Source organism: Alligator sinensis, unplaced genomic scaffold (assembly GCF_000455745.1).
Source record: "Alligator sinensis unplaced genomic scaffold, ASM45574v1 scaffold47_2, whole genome shotgun sequence".
Taxonomy (NCBI): Eukaryota; Metazoa; Chordata; order Crocodylia; family Alligatoridae; genus Alligator; species Alligator sinensis.
The window spans coordinates 222,341-228,340 of NW_005842150.1; positions in this window are offsets into that span (position 1 = coordinate 222,341).

The following is a 6,000-nucleotide window of genomic DNA, read 5'->3' on the forward strand; positions in this document are numbered from 1 at the left end:
TTCTCCGTTGTACTGCCCGCTCCTGAGCTCTCCGAGCCCACTTGGGGCCTTCCCTACAATGTCGCCCCCTTTCCTGGAGCCTTCCTGCAATATCGCCCCCCTTCTCTGGGGTCTTCTCTAAAATAACCTAGCCTGCTTCGGGACTTGCTCCCAAGTCTCCGGTCCTCTAGGCCCACCGCACTGCTACCCTCTCTTACGCGGGCTCACCGCACTGCTATCCCCTTTAGCTGGGGACCACCGCAGCACCTTGCCCTGCTCCTGGAGTGCCGTACTGCTAACCCCTTTCGTCGGGGCCCACTGCAGCACCTTACCCCTGTCTGAGGTCTACCGCTGTGCTAGCCTTCAACCGGGCTCGCTACGCCCGTTTCGGGCTTCTCAATAAGGCGCTCCCCCTCTTCGGGGTTCACCGTGCCCGCGCTGGGGCTTCTCAATAGTCCCCCCCTTTCTGAGGTGCCCTGCGACAGAGCAAAACAAAGATTTTTGCAACATCTGTTGCAATATATTGTCTGATTCTGCAACCAGGACTGGCCACATGATTCCACTTGCAGGTCTGGGGCAAGGGCCACATGCCACAAAACTCAAGTGAAGTGAACTTTTGAATTGTTGTCCATAGGAAGGAATCAATTGACTATGCCAGTTAATCCATTGGGCCCAGTCTGTCAAATTCACCCCTTGCCATTCAAATACTTAAGACCAGAAAAGGAGTTTATTAGTATAGAAAATTATAATTAGGGTCAATGTGGTCCCCATTTTCAAAAAAGGGAAGAGGGAGGACCCGGGCAACTATAGGCCTGTTCGTCTTACCTCGATCCTGGGGAAGTTCTTTGAGAAGATTATCCAGGAGCACATCTGGGAAGGACCAGCAGGGGGGGTGATGCTCAGGGGCAACCAGCATGGGTTCATTAGGGGCAGGTCCTGTCAGACCAACCTGGTTGCCTTCTACGATCAAGTCACAAAATCATTGGACGCAGGTGTCGTGGTGGATGTAGTCTTTCTGCACTTCATGAAGGCCATTGACACTGTCTCCTACCCCATTCTCATTAGAAAGCTAGGCGACTGTGGCATTGATGCTTACACAGTCAGATGGGTCACAAATTGGCTGAGGGACTGCACCCAGTGGTGGTGGACGGGTCATATTCGACCTGGAGAGATGTGGGCAGTGGAGTCCCCCAGGGCTTGGTCCTCGGGCCCGCACTGTTCAATCTCTTTATTAGCGACTTGGACGAGGAGGTGAAAAGCACCCTGTTCAAATTCGCTGACGACACCAAGATTTGGGGTGTGGTGGGCATGCTAGAAGGGAGGGACAGGATACAGCTGGTCCTGGACAGGTTACAGGGGTGGATGAATGAGAATAGGATGGGATTCAGTAGTGACAAGAGCAAGGTACTGCACTTGGGCAGTAAGAACCAGCAGCATACCTACAGGCTGGGGAACTCCCTTCTTGAAAGCACAGTGGCAGAAAGAGACCTTGGAGTCATTATCAATTCCAAAATGAACATGGGCCGCCAATGTGAGGACGTGGTCAGTAAGGCCAATCACACCTTGTCATGCATCCACAGATGCATTTCGAGCAGGTCCAAGGAGGTGATCCTTCCCCTCTATGTGAAACTGGTCAGGCCGCAGTTGGAGTACTGCATCCAGTTCTGGTGCTGGCTCCTACCTTGGGGGTCTTTAAGAGGAGGCTTGACAATTACCTAGCCGGGGTCATATAGATTCATAGAATCATAGAATTCATAGGAGCCCAGTAATCTCTCCTTCCCAGGGCTGCTGCCAGGTGGGCAGGGAGTGCCTCACCTGGGTAGCGCAGGGCTCCCAGCAGTGGAAAACCAAGCTTCCCCACTCAGACCTGCTCTGCCCCGGCACGCTGGGTCCTGCCCACCAGGCCATGGAGGCTCCAGGAGCAGCACAGCAGGGTGGGGAGCCCAAAGCCACAGCTCCGGCTGTGCTGCCCACAGGGGAGAGGGAGCTGGGCTCTGTGCTCCACTCCATCACAGCAGCTACCACCTCCCATGGATGGCAGCTGGGGCTCAAGTGTTGCTGTGGAGAACAGAGGGCTGTGAACCCCGGTCCCTGGCCCCATATCCATGGCAGCTGGGGGCCCCCTCCAGCAGGGCTGGGGGGGTGGAGTGCTGTGGGTGGGAGTGAGGGGCACCAGAAGGGCTGTGGGGCTGTGGGTGGGGAGTGAAGAGCCTGGACCTGTGTCCTGGTGAGTGAAGGGGCCGGGGCTCTTATTTTTCATGATTAAAAACCCCAAATCAAATACCAGAATTTATAGGTATTTAGAATTAATTTTATTATAGTGACTGAGGCACTAGCATAAGTAGAGGAAGAAAATATTATTTGTGGTAGCTGAGTAAAACTTAAAAAATACTTCTACACACATGCAGACACATGCACACACACACACGCGCGCACACAGCAGAGACAGACAGACACACAGACACCTCCCAACAGGTAAGTCTGTGAAGGGGAAGGAGTGGGTGGGTGGCAGATTGAGGCTCCCGCGGTGAGGGAGGGAGTGAGGCAGGGGCTGGGATGAATGGGACCCCAAGACCAAGGTAGGTTGTGGGATGGTTGGAGCTGCAGGTGGCTCATCCAGGGGCAGAGAGGGGGCGGGGGGGGGCTCCCACCACTCCATGCACCCCGGGGGAGAGGCACGGGGGTCACGTGCCCCCCAGATTTGTGCATGAGCCGTCACAGAGGTGGGCTGCCACTGCAGGCTGTGCTCTGTGCCCCCACTGCTGCTGCTTCGGGAGCCGCCCGATGTCATGTGCCTTCGCAGCTGGGTGGGCAGGGGACAAGGTGCAGGCACAGCCAGCGCGCAGAAGGCACATGCATCATGCACAGCTCTGGAGGCAGCAGCAGTGGGTCACAGAGCCCAGCCCACAGCAGCAGCCCGCCTCCGCCCCATGCTCCAATCCTGGGGACACGTGCTCCCTGCGCCTCCCCCAGAGTGCATGCAGTAGCGGGAGCCCCCCACAACCCACCTGGGCCCAGGGACCTATTTGCCCCAGCCCCTGCCCCTCTCTCTGCCCCACTCTCTCCCTCACTGGGGGGGCCTCAGGCTGCCTCCCCCCTCCCCACTTTCCCTTCACAGACTTACCTGCTGGGCACTGTGTTCCTGGCTGCCTCTGCAGGCTGCAGCTGCATGTCTGTCTATGAGCACCTCTCCCCTGCCCAGAGCCTGCAGCTGGGCTTCCCTGTAGTCCTCTGCACTGCCACCGCTGCCCCACGTTTAGGTGGGGGGGGCTAAGCCCCATTAACCCCAGCCTTCCACCACCTGTGGGCACTGGTAGGCTTCCAAAATACTTTAAAAGTGTAAATCTATACATATAAGATGAAGTGTGTGTCTGTATGTATATATGTTTGCTTATAAGTTGAGAATGTCTGGTCCTATCTACTCTGAACCTTCCAAGATCACTGGATATCACCCAAGGAAAATTATAGGTGGGTTATTTTTCAGTTGACCCTTTTGGGGGATTCCAGTGTCAGAAAACAAAGGGGAAGAGAAGAGATGGGCAAAAAGAGGCGAAGCAAGAAGAGGCTGCTGTGCTGAGGGAGAAGCTCAGAGCCTAAGTTGCCCTCCTCTAGGTCAGAAGAAAGACCACAAGTTTTGGTTGTTTGTTATATGCACATTTGCTTGTTTTTTGTTTTCTTTGTTTGCTATGGGGACAAGGATGCCCCAAGTAAAATAAAGTGACTGGAAACCTGAACTCACAGCTGCCTGGCCTTAATGGAGCAGCTGGGTGAGGGACCTTCTTACAGCTAGTTTCAAGAATTCAGACAAAAAATCAGGCCTTAGCGAAAAACATAAGAGTTGAATTACCTAATCAGCTAAATGTTGTCAATATACTTGCAATTAATGTAGATAATGTGCTTTATACTCCATATTAATGGGCTACCAACATACATTAGAGGCAGCATGTCAAAGCATAAGTATGAACTGCATGATTCTGCCCATAGTTTAGACATTGTAAATGTAGAAATGGTTGGAAATGGTCTCTCGTGGAATATGAAGAGTTGAAACCTTGCCACGTGTAGCTGTAAAATCACTTTCTCTGCGTTTGTAACAGAGGGTACATCTATACAGTAATATGAAGGTGTGGTTGTAGTTTGGGCAGCAATAATAACAAAGATAAAGCAATGCAAACTTCAGCACAGACTTGCAACCAAATGATGTACCTAGGGTCACTGGAGGGTTTGTACCCTGGTTACTGACATGGCTCTACATGTCTATAAACAGAATACAAACCTTTCAGGGCCCCTGATAAATACTCTGGTTGCTACCTTATACTGTGGCCTGCGCTTCTGTGTCTGCCCCTGTATTAACTGTATTAGCTAAATTACAGTTATTCTGGGTATGCCTACTTAGGCTATTGTCACACCTTATTTTGCTCAAAGCATCAGACAAGGATCAGGAGCACTTCTTCTGCACCAACTGTAAACTGGTGTTTGCCCTGGAGGAGAAGGTTCACAGACTGGAAGCATGGGTATCCATGCTGCATTGCATCCAGGATCGGAAAGATTACTTGGACAAGAGTTACAAGAGGCTAGTACTTGAGGGGCCAAAGGGCAATGAGGAGAAGTGGCAGCATGTGATTACTCGATGAAGGAGGGCCCCCAGAATTGAGGAGTGAATTGAAGTCAGCAATAGCTTTCCATCACTCTCTGATGGAACTGCTGAGGAAGAGGCAGAGGAGATGAGGCATAGGAGAGAGCAGGAAGTGCAAGGCCCTAAGAACAGGGGCCCCGAGACCACTGCACTAAGAAGAGAGACAAGAGTGGTGGTGGTTGGTGACTCCCTTCTGCGGGGCACAGAGGTAACAATTTGTGATCCAGATTTGGGGGCCCAGAAGGTGTGATGCCTGCCTGGAGCCTAAATTCAGGACAACACAGAGAAGCTGCCAAAGCCCATCCATCCTTTGGACCACTTCCCCTTCCTGCTTGTCCATGTAGGCACCAATGATACTGCCACGAATAACATTACCAGATTAGACGTCTTCAGGGAAATCTCAACAAATTGGAGTACTGGACCAAAAGAAATCTCATGAGGTTCAATAAGGAGCAGTGCAAAGCCCTGAGCTTAGGACAGAACCATCCCATGTACCAGTACAGGTCGGGGACCAGCTGGATAAGCAGCAGCTCTGCAGAAAAGGACCTGGGGGTTACAGTGGACAGTAAAATGAATTTGAGCCAACAGTGTGCTCTTGTTGCAAAGAAAGCTAACAGCATGCTGGGCTACTTTAGTAGGAGTGCTACCAGCAGACTGAGGGAAGTGATTATTCCCCTTTATTCAGCACTGGTGAGGCCCCATCTAAAGTACTCTGTCTAGTTTTGGGGCCCCTTCTATAGAAAAGATGTGGACAAATTAGAGAGAGTCCAGCTGAGGGCAATGAAAATGATGAGGGGTTTGGGGCACATGACTTTGGAGAAAGGCTGAGGGAATTGTGCTTATTTAGTCTGGAGAAGAGAAGATTGACAGGGGATTTAATAGCAGCCTTCAACTACCTGAAGTGGGGTTCCATAGAGGATGGAGATAAATTGTTCTCAGTAGTGGCAGATGACAGACAAGGAACAATGGTTTCAAGTTGCAGCAAGGAAAGCTTAGGTTAGAAATTAGGAAAAGCTTTCTCATGAGGAGGGTAGTAAAACACTGGAACAGGTTACCTAGAGAGGTTGTGGAATCTCCATCTTTGGAGGTTTTTAAGACCTGGTTGGACAAAGCCTTGGCTGGGATAATTTAGTTGGGGGTAGTCTTGCTTTGACCAGAAGGTTGGACTGGATAGCCTCCTGAGGTCCCCAACCCTAAATTTCTATGATTTTGTGAGTCTATGACTATGAGGTTCTTGGCAGGAGGATTAAGGAGCTTGGAGAACAAGTGGTATTCTTTTCAATCCTTCCCATAAAAGGCAGGGGTCCTTCTTTGATAATGGGAGGCTATTCTTGGGAGGAGGGCTGCTATGAAGAGATGGAATCCATCTGACAAGAATGGGGAAAAGC